At 36.4% G+C, this 18,601-nt stretch overlaps 1 long non-coding RNA gene across 1 annotated transcript; it reads left to right on the plus strand.

Annotated features, from left to right (window-relative positions):
- The first annotated feature begins 17,669 nt into the window (after positions 1 to 17,669).
- On the plus strand, positions 17,670 to 18,154 carry LOC141615143 (uncharacterized). Its single transcript, XR_012529660.1, has 3 exons — positions 17,670 to 17,770; positions 17,916 to 17,997; positions 18,087 to 18,154. It is a non-coding gene; the product is annotated as an uncharacterized LOC141615143 (long non-coding RNA).
- Positions 18,155 to 18,601: the final 447 nt, after the last annotated feature.

An 18,601-nucleotide genomic window follows, 5' to 3' on the forward strand; every position in this document is an offset into this window, starting at 1 on the left:
ATTACACTTTTTTCTGTTAAAATTACACTTTTTTCCTTTAAAATTACACTTGTCTTCATTAAAGTTACATTTATCTCTACTAAGGTTATCTTCTCAATGACTAAAGTTACGCTTTTGGACTAAAGTTAGAACAATTTGGACTGAAATTACACAAACTTGGACTAAAATTTGTCAATTTGGACTAAAATTACACAATTTGGACTAAAGATACACAAATTTGGACTATAGTTATATAATTTGGATTAAAATTACGCTTTTATGGACTAAAATTACACTTCCGTTGGCTAAAATTACACTTTTGTAGACTAAAGTTATACATTTGTGGATTAAAGTTACACATTTGTAGACTAAAATTACACTTTTTTTGACTAAAATTACACTTTTTTGGACTAAAATTACACTCATAAAATGATAAAAGATACACACACTATCAATTTACTAAGTTACACTTTAGTGGACAATGATTGAAATTTCACAATCTCAATGACTCAAAATAAATGAATTGTGTAACTTTAGTTCAAATTGTGTAATTTACTCTAAATTTAGTCGTAAATAGTGTATTATTAGTTCAAAATTATTCATAAATAGTGTATTTTCAGTCCAAAATTCTATAATTTTAGTCCAAATTTAGTTGTAAATATTGTATTCAATTTAGTCGTAAATAACTCCATTAATTAGTCCAAATAGTCCAAATTAGTTAGTCCATATTGTCCAAATAGTCCATATTGTCCAAATAGTCCAAATAGTCCATATTGTCCATATTGTCCAAATAGTCCAAATAGTCCAAGAGTGTAACTTTAGTTAGTCCAAATTGTCCAAATAGTCCAAATAAGTGTAATTTTAACAAGAAAAGGTGTAATTTTAACCGAAAAATGTGTAATTTTAAAGTAAAAAAGTGTAATTTTAAAGTAAAAAAGTGTAATTGTAACAGAAATAAGTGTAATTGTAATGGAAAAAAGTATAATTTTAATAGGAAAAAGTATAATTGTAACAAAAAAAAGTGTAATTGTAATAGAAATAAGTGTAATTGTAATTGAAAAAAGTGTAATTTTAACAGGGAAAAGTGTAATTATAACAGAATAAGGGTAATTTTAACCAAAAAAAGTGTAATTTTAACCAAAAAAAGTGTAATTGTAGCAGAAAAAAGTGTAATTGTAATAGAAAAGTGTGTAATTTTAACAGGAAAAAGTGTAATTATAACAGAAATAAGGGTAATTTTAACCAAAAAAAGTGTAATTGTAATAGAAAAAAGTGTAATTTTAACAGGGAAAAGTGTAATTATAACAGAAATAAGGGTAATTTTAACAAAAAGTGTAATTTTAACCAAAAAAAGTGTAATTGTAATAGAAAAAAGTGTAATTTTAACAGGGAAAAGTGTAATTATAACAGAAATAAGGGTAATTTTAACCCAAAAAAGTGTAATTTTAACCAAAAAAAGTGTAATTGTAATAGAAAAAAGTGTAATTTTAACAGAAAAAAGTGTAATTATAACAGAAATAAGGGTAATTTTAACCAAAAAAAGTGTAATTTTAACAAAAAAAAAGTGTAATTTTAACCAAAATAAAAGCCAAGAATACTAGATCTAAAATAAATTAAAAAAAACCGAAATAAGAAGTAGATGAAAATAAATGAAAAAATCAAGCGAAATCTTAAATACAACCGTTTACAAAACGGAATCTATACCTTAAAAAAATGGAATCCGACACAAGTAAACACGGAATCTATTATATAGTATAACACCCACAACATTAAAATTATAAAAAACCAACCATACTTGATCTAAAATAATTACAAACCGAAATAAAAAAAACCGAAATAAGAACAAAACAAAAATCAAATGAATGGTAGATAAATTAAAAACCGAAATAAAAGAAACCGAAATAAGAAGAAAACATTGTGGTTGCATCAAACAAAAACCAACATAAATTAAAAACAAAACACAAAAAACACAAAAAAAGGAAAAAAAAAAAAACAATAACGACAACCACCGCGACAACAACGTCACCCAGCCAACAAACACCAAACAAACCCCTCCACCGCAGATCTGAAAAATAAATAATGAGAAAGAAAGAGTTGTAGCCGCGGCAAAGGAGGAGGCGGTATAAGAAGGAGCTGAGGGAGGCTGTGGGTGTTTTTGAGGGAGAAAGGCGATGTGGTGGTTGTGGCTGAGGTGGTTCGGTGGTGGTGAGTGACGAGAGGTCGACGGTGGTGAGAGGACAGGTGGTGGAGGTGGTTGTGGTGGTGTGCGTGAGGGTGAGTGGTGGTTGTGGTTGTCGGGGTGGTGAGGATGAGTGGTGTTTTTTTGGTTTTTATTTTTTGTACATGTATGGGTGAGTTTAAATTTTTTGGGGGTTTTTTTTTTCCAGATTTTTTTTTTGGTTTTGTTTGATGAGAGAAAAAGGAGAGATTGTGAGATTTAGAGAGAGGGAATGAGTTTGTGATAATGAGAAATGAATGGATTAGTGAGTTACTTAATTGCAATGAGGAGCTAATTAGGCTAGATTGATTTGTGGCCATCCATTGAGATGCAATCTCATCCCTTCATTCTCTTCATCCAAGAGCCCTTATAAGGACTTAAGGACTCAATAGATGTAAGGGACTTAGGAGAACTTGACACTATATATATATATATATATATATATATATATCTATATATATATATATATATATATATATATAAATTGAATCATGTGAGGCACCCTACTTAGGGTGCGGCGGCTGGACTCATTCTAAACCATCGGATCTAAAAATTATAAACTCACCAGATTATGCCACGTGTCCCTATATAATTCTAACTAACTGACTCTCAATTTCACCTCATTCTCACCGACTCATATTCACTAACTCTTTCTCTCTCTTCAACTCCATATTCAGCGCTCCAATTTCACTTTCGTCTTCACCATTATCCAGCCTTCACTGAGTTTTTCATCCGCCATTATCATTGAGCTTTTCGTCCGCCATTAGCATTAGCTTTTCTATTGTCGCTATCTTCCGCAAATTAGGTATTTTCGATCTACTTTCTCAAGTTTCGATTCATCCTCCTTTTGTTTCGTATTTTTCACCATAATTTTCAATCAACTTATTTAATTCGTCAAATTATTGTTGTTATTATGCAGGTTTTAGTTGTTTTGTGAGCATAATTGAACACAATAGGAACGCATAAAATCAATTGAAGTCGATTTCTCCTCTTTTTCGAATGTTCATTTCCAATTTTTTTAGTAGATTTCGATTCTCTTGCTTATTTCTTTCAATTTCAGTAGTTTCGTCTCTATATTGCCAGTTTTTGGAAGCTTGCGTATGGTTTTGTGATTATCTTATCGTTCTTTGGATGCATGTTTCATTTTCGGAGGTTTTACGAAATTTCATTAGCTACTCCGTCTTTTTAAATGTATTGTTGCTTAAGTTTTCAGTAGCTACACCTCATCTGCATTTCGTGAATCTAGGACCTAATTGTGTGAATGTAAGAGTTGGTCGATTGACTCTTAAAGACGATTTTGTGATGATGCTACTGATTTGTTTTTTCCTTATTATGTGAATCTCATATCTTGTTTTGTGAAACTAGAAGATAATATTGTTAAACTTGTTAATAAGTCGTAGAAATCACCTTCTCTGTTGTTTTCCTTATTTTGTGAATCTCAGACATTTTTGGCGAATCTTAGAGCTTATTTTGTGAAACTAAAAGACAATATTCTTTAACTTGGTCATCATAAGTGGTTAAAATCACCTTCTCTGCTCTTTTCCTTATTTTGTGAATCTCAGACACTTTTTTGTGAATCTTAGAGCTTGTTTTGTGAACTTAGAAGACAATATTCTGAAACTTGCTTCTAAGTGTTAGAAATCACATGTTTTGCTCTTTCTATTATTTTGTGAATCTTATATGCCTCGTTTTGTGAGTTTTACAGCTTGTTTTATTTATTTCATAAACAAGTATGACAACTTGGTGCAATGGTTGTGTTGTCAATCTTTTTTACGAAGATCAAGTGTTATTTCGCCAACATTATGTCACTGTAAAACAAACGGCTATGAGTTTCTCTTTTTCTCCGTTAAAGGAAGTTATAGTCCTTGACCGTCGCCTTTAAGCACATTAGTCTATTTTTAATAATCAAGATCTTATGCATAAAAGGTTCTCTAAAATTGCTCTTTACGAAGATAAAGCACATATGGCGCTCGTCTGTCGAAATTGGGCTCAGTTGTTTCTCATACACCCAAGTGCACCTGGTGTCACCATGGCGTATTGGCTTTCTCTAGATATAAATGATATGAATGGTATTCGGGTTATTCGTAGGCGTCCTAGAATAGTCTTTCAAACATGCAAATGTTTCATGATAGAGGATATGACAGCTAAATTCTTGCTGCATTTTCACCAATAAAAAAATCCATCTCACAGCACTCATCTTAATGCCCTTGATGATGTTGCACTCGGCCAAGTTACTGAGTTGTTGCATGCTTTAGCTGCCCCGAGTGAGGAACGAAATATAGCCATTGGCATAGCTGCAGATTTACTGGTCACTCGTCAAAATATATCTTTTCTTGACTTACCTTTGCTGTTGTATATATAGCCCACTTTTGTACCATGTTTGCCAATGTAGTATATGCGTAATTACGGCTTTGCACGTTAAGGTTTTAACGTTGCTCTTTTGTTAGCCCTCTACTAGTTATTATGTAAAATTTTGTAGTACTGTCAACCTCCTCTATAATTATGTACTTCTTACTTTAACATTTTCAATATTTACATGGATCGGTTTTCTATGAACTTGTTGTTTATGACCGAATAAAATGTTCTTTACTTCTGAGTTCTGCATTACTTTTATATCTATTTTCTTATATATTGTTCCGTCCTTGTTACAAATTTTGTTTACTTTTAGGAAGGGTTTAGGGTTTGATTGGGCGGATCCGCGGCAGCGGTCCGCTTAATCCAACCCTAAACCGTTTCCCGTCCCTTTTTAGAATACCTGGCCCCTACTTTTTAATTCCGTCCCCCAAAAGGGTTCACTATGACCCTTTGGGGTGTCTTTCGATTTTTTTGGCATTCGAATAATAAATAAGGGAAAAGGTTTAGGGTTGGATTAAATGGATCCGCGGGTAGCGGTCTGCCTAATCCAACCCTAAACCCTTTCCCGTCCCGTTTTAGGATACCCAGACCCTACTTTTTAATCCCGTCGCCTAAAAGGGTTCACTCTGACCCTCTAGGTTGTCTTTTTGTGTTTTTTCAGCGTTCGAATAATAAATAAGGGAAAAGGTTTAGGGTTGGATTAGGTGGATCCGCGGTAGCGGTCCACCTAATCCAACTCTAAACCCTTTCCCGTCCCGTTTTAGGATACCCGGCCCCTACTTTTTAATCCATTCCTCCAAAAGGGTTTACTCTGACCCTCTAGGGTGTCTTTTGGTTTTTTCGGCGTTCGAATAATAAATAAGGGAAAAGGTTTAAGGTTGGATTAGGTGGATCCGCGGTAGCGGTCCGCCTAATCCAACCCTAAACCCTTTCCCGTCCCAATATAGGATACCCGACCCCTAGTAAAACTTTGACTTTAATTGGTGAAACTAGAAAGTGTTTTGGTGAAACTTGAACTTAATTTTGTATAATTTTTTACAAATTTTCTTAATCTTACAGCTTAATTTTTGAATCCTCTAGATTAGTTTGTGAAATTGGTTGGTGATTTCGTCAAACTTACTTAAAATGTTTACATTTTGGATTTTAGTTTGATGTTTTTTGCCTTACTTGGTACATAATAGGAAGCAAGCTAATATGGAGCAATCAGAACCAGCTACCTCTACTAGTGAAGTATGTGAACCCGCTGCAAAAAAAAAGAACCTATAAAGAGCGATTGCCGGTGTTGAGGACTCGGATGTCTCCTGTTGGGCTTTACAACTTTCTCAACAATGAGGATAATCCACCATCATATACATCTGTGCCTGGGATTACCAATGGGTCCAAACGTCGTCGTTGAAGCAAAAAATGGAGATAAGTGTCCTTTTTATTTGTCTGTTTTGGAGAAGTTCAAAAGTCAATACGAAGATGATTCCATTGAGGTCAAAGACATTCTGCGCAAGCTCTATACACAAAGAGATGGTGGAGATGATTTCAAGCGCAATTTCATCATTTATATCTTCTCTGACTTGATTTTGGTAAGTTTGAAACTTCTTAAAATTTTGGTAAACACTGACTTGATCTTCGATTTCAACCGGTGCAATTTCATCAAACGAAAATTGGCTACCCAAGTTGAGTCTTGGCAAAAGGAGGAGTTCAAGACCAAAAATTTAACACCCCCATACTCCAAGTGCCTTACCAGGACCACTCAGGTATGAGGATGTCACCATCTCGGTTACCCGAGCGATGATAATCATAAGACAATGAAGAAACATACTTTATTAAATAAGTTTAAGTGACTACATTACAAAACCAACTGTAAGCAAAATACAACTGTCCTCAAACTATAAACCAACTGAAAGGAACTGTTCTAATAAACACAAATGGAAGACTAAAGACTCGATATGTGATGACTCCATCCCCACTAGATCCCACGCGTATCCAAGATATACCGCTAAAATCGCTCACCACCCCGAATGGATCACCACAGTTTTAAAACATTTAAACGGGGTCGATTAATCACACAACTTATATATATATATCAATAATAAGACAAACAGACAATTTGACACACACACACACACACACACCACCAACCAATCCCCATCATCTCAATACTTGACCGTCCACCGGACCCCACGCCGGTGGGGGACCGCAGCCGTTCCCACCTAAGCCCCGCTCATCATACGAGCGATAACCCTGTCCCATTAATGTGCACATCCCCTCCCGTGGCGGGTTCCACGAAGGGTGAAACTAGGGCGTGAAGTCACTCCCGCAAGTGACCCCACTCGGTAGAGAACGCATCTCGAGAACCATAGACAACCAATCACAATCACAATCACAATCACAATCATCATATCAAACAATTAACTACAAGACAACACCAATATCCCATTATGGGACTAATACGAGTAGGAAGTCCTACCGGAAAGCACAACAAGCGCACGGTATCTACAAATGTCTCAAAAGCCTCTTCTACGAACCCTCCTCCTATCATATAACACATAGAGACTACACATCACATACTACACACAAAATCCCCAATCTCTAAATTAGGGTTTAACCAAACTTAACAAAACACTATAAAAATTATATTAAAAGCTTACCCTCGACACAAGGAACTCAACGATACGAATAACGACAAGAACCGACCGTCGAACTCCGGAATTGCTAAGAATGCGATTAGGAAGATGAACTGGTTGCTTTCTCTCTTAAACAGGGTTTTAGGTTTTGCAAAAGTGATTTAAAACAATGACGATTATGTTTAAATACCTTAATCGCATAATTAACAAAACCCGAGAAAACTCCCCGTAAAACCGGACACTCGATCGAGTACCCAAGGTACTCGATCGAGTACCCCTTACTCGATCGAGTGCCTAAGGCTACTTGATAGAGTACCCCCTTACTCTATCGAGTACCTAAGGCTACTTGATAGAGTACCCCCCTTACTCTATCGAGTACCTAAGGCTACTTGATAGAGTACCCCTTACTCTATCGAGTACCTAAGGCTACTTGATAGAGTACCCTACAGTCGAAACTTTTCTAAAACGCAACTTACCATTACTCGACAGAGTAAGGCCTACTCGATAGAGTACCCCAAGACTTATAAATACGGAGTATTACAGTCTTCCCTCCTTAAAAAGAACTTCGTCCCCGAAGTTCAACCCATACTCTAAAAACAACCATACTAACTCGACCCAGACACAACAACATAACTAAGAACTCAACAACTCGACCAAACATAAAACATGAACTCTTAACACCCACTCCACCAACTATGTTTACTTCCTTAACATGACTCACGATATCGTATCCACCACATATATATCTCTCACGACACCAACTTCATACATAACCAACCACCATCCACTAACACTGCTAGCTCCATAATATCGTCCACTATCAAATCCAAAATCAAGACACTCCTAGACATCAAACGGAATGTTACATTCTACCACCCTTAAAAGGAACTTCGTCCTCGAAGTTTACTCAGACTCATAACATCATCCTTCAACTGTCAACACTATATAAAATATTCCCACACTCTGAAGCATCACACTACTACAAGCACGGCCATGGCCTTTTATAAGTATTGTCCACAAAACAAATCCCTCCTTTACGCTACGCTAACACTCTACTTCCAATTATATTACCGCATGCACCACCATGAAACTCTCTTTTATTGCATCCTACTCCTCTTAAGACAAATGTTACGTCCTCGTAACTCACTATTACTAAACCCTTAGCTATATTATCTCATTATCCTCATCACCACCATATGTCAAAGATAACTGCCTATAACCTCATTTCCATAATCACTCCTATTTCTCAAGGCTCTCTTACTTCAACAGTTCTCATACTTCAAATTAATCTGCATACCCCTAACCTATACCATAAGGCTCGTAGCAAAATCACCATACTAACTCTCCATTATCACTGCAAACCAACATACCTCGCTATGTAAAGCACTTATCTTCCAGAAGCATAACTCCCGATCCACACTCGATACTTATACTCACACTAGATCCTCAAGTTCTTTCCTTCATTACCGCAAAACTCATACATAACTTAATATGACACTAATTCCCCCAACACCCTACACTCACTGTCCCAACAAAAGATTATGAACTACCTGCCGCTTTCAGATCATTACAACACATGTTCCACGAATCATTTTCCATTACCATGTCTACTAAAGCCTTATCTAGAACAAGGTCAAAATTATTAATGACCTCTCACAACCGTGTCCCATCAATAGAACATCACTATACCATGACAACAACGAAAACATATTCAACTCTATTTCATATCATACTCTACCTCATTCTTAACTTAACCTGGTAAAGAAAACATCAATAAGCAAGACAACCGTCTACATGTTCAACCAAAACTCACAAAGAACAACAAAGAAACAAAACAACAATCTATGTATAACTGGTATGCACTTTCGAAAACTCGTATCATAATCATCCCGCCTACTCCACCACAACCGGTGACAGCATCACAACACCGCCACCAACAGCCACACCACAATGCGAAAATACCCGCATCACAATACTAAATACCGTGCCCGGATCACCACCGGAGGCACCACAACCACATCGATAGACATCACAGCTACATACAATTCCATAAATACTAACTCGGAAATAACCTTTCGGACAAGAAAACTTACTCAAATCCACTTTACTCAATCACAACGCAACATATTATATGAATTAAACAGATAAGCATCTCATGAACATCATCTCTACCATTTCACGGAATACACATGTGTTATTAATACACATAAAATTATAACTAGCCATGTCAAATTAATCAAATTATTACCTTTTTGGATATCATTCAATTAAACTACCGTGTCCAACATATATATTACATAACATTCATAAAACAACTTTATAATTATCACACCATACCACTTCTTGTGAGGTCCGAACCTCACACAAACATTTACACATATCATAGACCCGTAATCACAACCAACTAGTCAATCCTGACCACGTAAGTTACCACTCAACAAAGGTTACCTGTTGTCCGAGCTTAACTCGCATGCCCCTCATCACATTCTTCCATTCGCATCACCAAAGACCTCCCGCCATACATAACCATACAGATAACACTCATTATGAGAAACCACCTCCTAAGACTATGTCTTATACTTCCTGACAACCATACTTTTATCAATTCAGTCTTTACAAAATCAGCCTCTTTAGAATTGCCACTTTTCTAATATACCCTTAACCTTAACCACTAGTCAAAGACCATAACACTACCACTGTCCGGACATCAAACCTCTTCACTCATCTCTAAACATCATGATTTCTTTTCTATCTTTGGTTAACATCCCAAACAACGAACATCGAATCCATGAACAAAATTACCTCAACATTCTTCCCAATATTTTCCTTAATTGAATCATCATCCATTTTTCCACCAAAATCTCATATCATGCAGATATTCTACTAACTTCTTACTTTCCTTAATTTCTCGAAACTCATTATTAAACATGTTGTCCTGAAACTCCCATATAACCATTAACTAACATCCTCATGATAATATCACACATTTTGATGATTCCTTACCTTTATATCACATAACTCCGGTGAATATTTTCCTCAGCTTACTTTTATCCTTCTTTTCTCTTTACACTCAATAATACCAATTAATAGTTCAACTCCTTATTCCTTCTAGCTAACTCTTTAGAAATCCATTACCCTTTTTCGTTGCTCCAAAACTCAAATTCCATTATTTTCTACCGACATCATCCCACTCTTTCTTACCATGGATCTTCTCTTATTATGCTATCACTCACACTTGCCACTAATCTATCCATAGGATCAACGTTTAATGTTCAAACAATTGCATCTCCCTTTTTACATCTCTAGAAATCATAATTCATTTAATACCGTTAATTACCCAAGGAAATCACACAAAGAGTTTCGTCTCTCGATAACACAAATTTCCAAACTCAGTCACTACCTGCAAATCCACGTCGCGACATGTCCCATTAAGTTCGCTATATACCACTATTTCCAAACGACCTTTCATTACATATGTTCTTACTCAACACTATTTATAGCCATCTCCCTCCATAATTTATTATACATCTCAGGTTGCTACTATCCACATCCTTTCTTTCAATCTTTTCATTCTCACGTTCCTTAAACTTACATCATGCCTTGCCCAAATTCACTTACATTTTCATTACTCAACATACAATCATGTCACTCATCTCGTCTCACACAACATGCTCTATGCCTCAATTAAGTCTTACTTATCCCAACACATATAAATCATGTCCTCCCCACCGAACTCATACTCATCATAGGTGCCACTCTTTACACCACAAAATTGGGTAACTTACGCGTCAAGACCAACATACATGTAAAACAATGCATAAAGAAGCAAAATAACGCCTTTGAATTAAACATAATATGCAACGAAGTCAAAAGATAAACATATGACCCAAAATAGGGGTCACTAGATCGAGTACAGGCCACTCGATCGAGTAAGGGACTTACTCGATCGAGTAGGTGAAGATCAGAAGCACGTAAAACAAATTACCAGGGCTACTCGATCGAGTAGCTAAGGTACTCGATCGAGTGCCCCCTTACTCGATCGAGTACCAAGGATACTCGATCGAGTACCCCAATTCTCAGCACTGTCCAGTTTTCGTAAAACAGTCATAACTCGCTCATTTCTTGGTCGTTTTGGACGTGTGATCTATCGTTAGAATCGTAAAAGAACAAGCTATCACCTCCAATTGGAATCAAATTAAAATCATTTACGCATCTCAAGTTATAACAGTTTAAAGACAACTTTGCTGTAATCAGACGACATACTTATTTGATTTTTACTTCCAAACAACTTAAACAACAACCAAGTTAAACGAAAACAACCCAAAACTCATAAAACCAGTATTCATAATCATATGTTACTATTTTCAAAAGCCAAACAACAACATTCATCATGCACTTAGCTTATCTAACTTGCCAATTATGACTTACCCATATGTTTTTATTCTATCACTTTTCGTAAACAAAATCACAAATACATGACATCAAGTCCCCTATTCAAATGTTACTACCACGATGATTCATCTTTTCCACTAATTCATCCATCATACCACATATTTATCCACCATATACGTTCAACATATTCACCCAGCACATGTTCAATTCATACTCCTAACCTTCTGTACTTTTACTCAACACGACAACAATAACATGTATACTTACACATCGCTTTTTATATATATATAGACAAAACACTTTTCCTTGCGTAATTATAACATGTCAAATTACATGTATCAATAATTATACTTTCATGCTTTACAATCAGCCAACATACAATTCACGTCATTATCATCTTTCATCCATCAATTCATACAACATACTACTACATAAATACACACAGCACACAATAAGCACATAACGATCCCGACACATATCCCATGGTGACCGGTTCAAAATTGTAGGGCGAGTTCGCGACTTTAGGACGTCTCCCAAGTCTTTGCATTAGCTCCTACAACCTTTACCCCGGGTTCATTTTAATTGACTCCCTAGATTCATTAGATTCATTGGTTACAGGTTTCAGGATCGTCGCTCTGATACCATTTGTAACACCCCCATACTCCAAGTGCCTTACCAGGACCACTCAGGTATGAGGATGTCACCATCTCGGTTACCCGAGGCATGATAATCATAAAACAATGAAGAAACATACTTTATTAAATAAGTTTAAGTGACTACATTACAAAACCAACTGTAAGCAAAATACAACTGTTCTCAAACTATAAACCAACCGAAAGGAACTGTTCTAATAAACACAAATGCGGAAGACTAAAGACTCGATATGTGATGACTCCATCCCCACTAGATCCCACGCGTATCCAAGATATACCGCTAAAATCGCTCACCACTCCCGAATGGATCACCACAGTTTTTAAAACATTTAAACGGGGTCGGTACTAATCACACAACTTATATATATATATATCAATAATAAGACAAACAGACAATTTGAATCACACACACACACACACACCACCAACCAATCCCCATCATCTCAATCTTGATCGTCCACCGGACCAGCCGCGCCAGGGGGGACCGCAGCCGTTCCCACCTAAGCCCCGCTCATCATACGAGCGATAACCCTGTCCCATTAATGTGCACATCCCCTCCCGTGGCGGGTTCCACGAAGGGCGAAACTAGGGCGTGAAGTCACTCCCGCAAGTGACCCCACTCAGCCGAGAACGCATCTCGAGAACCATAGACAACCAATCACAATCACAATCACAATCACAATCATCATATCAAACAATTAACTACAGCACAACACCAATATCCCATTATGGGACTAATACTGAGTAGGAAGTCCTACCTGGAAAGCACAACAAGCAGACGGTATCTACAGCTGTCTCAAAAAGCCTCTTCTACGAACCCTCCTCCTATCATATAACACATAGAGACTACACATCACATACTACACACAAAACCCCCAATCTCTAAATTAGGGTTTAACCAAACTTAACAAAACACTATAAAAATTATATTAAAAGCTTACCCTCGACACAAGGAACTCAACGATACGAATAACGACAAGAACCGACCGTCTGAACTCCGGGAATTGCTAAGAATGCGATTAGGAAGATGAACTGGTTGCTTTCTCTCTTAAACAGGGTTTTAGGTTTTGCAAAAGTGATTTAAAACAATGACGATTATGTTTAAATACCTTAATCGCATAATTAACAAAACCCGAGAAAACTCCCCGTAAAACCGGACACTCGATCGAGTACCCAAGGTACTCGATCGAGTACCCCCTTACTCGATCGAGTGCCTAAGGCTACTTGATAGAGTACCCCCTTACTCTATCGAGTACCTAAGGCTACTTGATAGAGTACCCCCTTACTCTATCGAGTACCCAAGGCTACTTGATAGAGTACCCCCTTACTCTATCGAGTACCTAAGGCCACTTGATAGAGTACCCTACAGGTCAGAAACTTTTCTAAAACGCAACTTACCCTTACTCGACAGAGTAAGGCCTACTCGATAGAGTACCCCAAGACTTATAAATACGGAGTATTACAAAAAAGCTGATAGAAAATTGGTTTGGTGGACCTATTATGGTCTTGGTTTTCATTTATCTAGACCGATGTGTCTTCAAATCACGCCTTGTTAATCGGCAGTTTCCAACACTCTCGACTTGGACAAAAGAAGCTATATCCAAGAGAGTTAAGGAGGAATTGAATGACAAAAATTCTAACAAGAAAACTTTCGGCATGGGTTCTGTTGAGCCTCCAATGGTCATCATTCAGCAAATGCCACATGCACCTTTGCTTATTCCTACTATTGAGTTTGAGCAGTCTTCCAAGCCAACGAGTGAACAACAATAATCTGAACAAAAACAATATGAACATGAAGAAACTACTGATCCTCCTCTACTTAACAATTCAGGTAGTACTACTGAGTTTATTAATAAGCTTGCGCATTCCGCAAAGGTCATGGCTCAAGATTTCATGGAGTACAAATGTCTTGCTAGTCAAGCTCTCGGCAAACTACCTTCCTCAGCAACAGTTTCTAAACTAGTTGCAGCTGTAGATGGTATGGCAGATGGTTTTAGGTTATCTCAACAAGACAATAATGAGGAGAATGGGGAGAATGTGAAGAATGAGGAGAATGCAGAGAATTTGAAAAATGAGGAGAATGTCCATGTCCAGGAGATTGTGGAGGGTAATGTAGAGAGTAGTGGGGATAATCTGGGGAGAATGTGTGGGTGGTCTGACGCTGAATTGTTGGAGGCATTGGACGTGAAGGGTAAAGCTTTGCAACCAATACAGTCATGTCATTCACAACCAAAACCAGAATGCCCATACTTTAGGCTCCTACCACTTGATGACCATTTTTTATCTCAACCTGAACTTTCCACGTCTTGTATTCAACCTGATGAACCTGACCATTCTGCGCGAAGTCCTATGTTGCATGGTTTATCTCCCTCTCATACTGCTATTGATGATTTTCCTCCGGTCAATGAGCCCACAGTGGTAGCGGATGATAATCATCATAATCTTATTATTGAGCCCACTATCAATGAGCCCACTGTCATTGAGCCCACTCACCCCACCGTTATTGTTCTAGCTACTCCTGCTACTTTTACTCCTCCTATAGTAGGGAACAGTGATCATTATATGGCCATTGATATACCAGATACTCTAATTGTTTCCGGCCTCGATAAACCATCTGCCATTAATGTATCATCTGCCACTGATGTCTACATTCGTCGATCCGCACGTCATTCACCTATTGACGACGATGTTCCGGTTGGTCTTATAAGGGCAGTTCATGGCAAGAGGGTTGTAGTTCCAGCGGAGGTCTATCGATCTCCGTATCTCCAAAGAAACACAAATATTCTTAGGGATTTGACTCAAGTGGAGAAAAATGTATTGGATTTCATCCTTGCGGAATCACATGATGAAAGGTATTTATTTATTTTGTGAATCTCAGAACTTGTTCTGTGAATCTTAGAGCTTGTTTTGTGAAACTTGGTCATCATAAGTGGTTAAAATCACCTTTTTTGCTTTTTTTTCTTATTTGGTGAATCTCAAACCTTATTTTGTGAATCTCAAACCTTGTTCAGTGAATCTTATGGCTTGTTTTGTGAAACTAGAAGATAATATTGTTAAGTTGTATTTACTCATTTTGTGAATCTTAGCCCTTGTTCTGTGAATCTTAGAGCTTGTTTTGTGAAACTAGAATATAATATTGTGAACCTTGGTCATCAGAAGTGGTTAATATCACCTTTTTTTCTCTTTTCCTTATTTGGTGAATCTCATACCTTGTTTTGTGAATCTCAGACCTTGCTTAGTGAATCTTATAGCTTGTGTTGTTAAACTTGGTCATCATAAGTTGTTAAAATTTATTTATAAATACACTTTTGTATTTTAATTTACGCCTTAATTTGATCGTATACTTATACTACTTGAGTGTGTGACCTATGCTTTTAATGGTTGCGTCCAGGGAGATTCTTTTCAAAGGTCAAAGCCAGACATTGACAAGGAGCCAATTGAAGAGTTTGGTTGAAGGTGATCAAGTATCTTACGATGTGATAAATGTTTGGTGTGAGATCCTAAACAGTGGTGAGAGCGCTTCAGATCACGGGATTCTACTTGTCATTTATTTGTGCCACATTCCACGCTCAATGTTAGTGTGAGTCTTACTACCCTTTACTATAATCCCATTTTACATGGTGTGCACTTATAATCATTGCTCACACATGATTCCATTTTTGTTCCAGTGTCTGGACAATGTTGATGTTGCTGGAGCGCAACTAGTAAGTCTTTTATTTGGTCTCATTATATTCAAACTTAAGTTTGTTTTTAAAACATAGATGGGAAGGTGGACTTTTGTCTTTTTAATTCAGTGCATTTTTTGTCTTCCGTTTTTCAGATTTTCACTCCAATCATCTCTCCCTCATGCCCACCGTTCTTGTTTTGTTTCAACCTAAGACCAAATCTTGCAAATGCCAAATCATCCATCCTATGAAAGACACATTTGTTGATTATACTCCTTTTTTAAAACCTACAGTACGTCTATTGTATCCACTTTGGTTTGTGAGCATATGATTTTACTTTGTGAAAGTGGCAGTTTAATTTGTGAATCCTAGCTTGGGATTGTATTCTGACTTTATGACCTTACTAATTACTCTTTTGTTCATACCGCAAGACAGGCTCATTAACCTTCTTCAATCAAGGTTCCCAGTAGTGACAAGTGTTACTTCTACGACGATGCCCGAAGTGTTTATCCCAAAATCAATTCTGAAATGCGATCAAATTGATAATGGCCTCTATTTGTTGTACATATTGAAGAATTACAAATGGAACAAAAGTGATTGTCCAATAACCATAAATACTGTAAGATTACTTTTCAACAACTAATTTAGATTTTATACATTTGTAACACTTTAGTACTTTATTATTCCCCTGTTTTTTTTTGCATTTATAGGAAACTCAGCTCAAGCGTTTTGCATTGAGGGTGTGCCATCAAATTACTACATGTTCTGAGAACCTATACAGAGAAAGAGTAAAAAAAGATGCACTAGAATGGAGTTGCTCTCGGATACTACCTTACACTGACATGGAATTGGTGAATTGTGTTGGAAGGAGATCAAAGAAAGATAAACAGTAATGTCATATTTTTGCTTTGATTTTTTGATTTTTTTTATTATGATAGATATATCTACTAATTGCATTTTATCAATAATTAAGTGAGGTTATGGTGTCCACCGAGTGGATAAAAATCACAAGAGATGCTTTGCAGACCCTTGGACCGCGTGGCCTTATTATGGATCAGGTAAGTAACCTAAGTATTATTTTCCTTTTCCTGCCAATGTTTCATTTTGTTCACGCCACTCAACCTGTTTTATTTTGTTCACGTTTCATAAAATCAGGTCACTCGATGTCTATGTTTCCTAACAAATTTAATTTTGTAGGTCATTTATATGTTTGGAATTAAGTGCACACTCGGTAGAAAAAATGTACTCTACTTGCCAACGACAGTATATATCAGTTTCAAATCCTTTATATGTTGATATTCAAGTATTTTGCGTTCTTAAAGCTGCTTTGTTTCTAAAATTGTACAAATTGCCTTTTTGTGACATGTAGACTCTTCATCTCGAGCGCAACCCCATTATTTAGGGTCAATACATAAAGTCCCATTACACTCTAATTGATGGTAGCCATATCGACAAGGTCAGATCCCTCAGTCTGCTATTTATTTTGTTATTTATTTATTTTCGTTCACGTGTATTGTTTATTGGTTTGTCTTGTACATTTACTATCTCAGGTTTTTATCCCTTTGCATAGCGAACCGTTGAAGCATTGGTGGGCTTGTGTCTGTGATTTAAAGCAGGGAAAAAATTTCATCCTTGACTCAAGCGTGGATATAGACGTGGATCCTAACAACAACCATGCCAAAGAGATTGTATGATTTTTTTTTCCAAAATATTGTATAGTATTTGTTTGTAGTCTTTTAAAAGTATACTCCAAAATATATTTTGATTTGTTATTGCCTTTTCTTTTCAGTTGTACCATGTTTCGTGTGTTATGGGACCGTCATTTAAATCTTTGGAGTTCATGCACATGAACGAAATTGTCAATCTCCAAGTCCCTCAACAAACAACATGGTATGTAAGCATGTATCTTCGTCACTTTTTTCCTTTTGCTAACAGATCAATAGTTATTATTTTGAGGAGTTTTACGAATGGAAGTTGGACTTTCTCATATGCTATTTGTTTTTGAAGTTGCGCTCATAAATATTTTTTTGTCTAGTTATGATTGTGGAGTTTTGGTGTTGAAATGGTTGAGTGCGTTGGACGATGATAGTTTATGGACCAAAAGTGAATATTTTGAGGTAAGTTCTTTAGTATACGAAAATAAAGCCTTATATTCCACAAAAGTAGGTTGTGTATATACTTCATTAATATAAGTCACTCTTTGCAGAAATTGGCAGAATATCGAAAGTCGATCATGCTGGAACTTCTTAAATGGGATAAAAATACTAAAAAGGTACACTTTATTATCTTAAAAATGATGTGAAGTCCATTTCTTCATAACTTGGGCGAATATTTTGTAAATAAGTCGATTGTACTTGTTTTTGGTTGTATAGGTGTTTTATTAATAAGACAATTGTCCGTGTTGATGGGATGATGTGAAGTCATTTTGCAAACAAATGATCCTTCTAAGAAGGAGTCACATACTGGAAGGAGTCACATACTGTGTAATACTCCGTATTTTAGAGGATGGTCAAAGGTTTGGTCAACATCATTTTATTAAAATGTGATTTATGGAAATGGATATTTTATATTATTTATTAATTATTGAGTCGGGAAATAATAATTAAATAATACATAATAATATATGACGGAGGGAGTATACATATGACGCATACTAGTATAAGTATATATGGTGACGGTATTATATGATAAATAAGGTAACAAGTATTTTATACGGTATTA

The sequence above is a fragment of the Silene latifolia genome, chromosome 11 (genome assembly GCF_048544455.1).
Source record: "Silene latifolia isolate original U9 population chromosome 11, ASM4854445v1, whole genome shotgun sequence".
NCBI lineage: Eukaryota > Viridiplantae > Streptophyta > Magnoliopsida > Caryophyllales > Caryophyllaceae > Silene > Silene latifolia.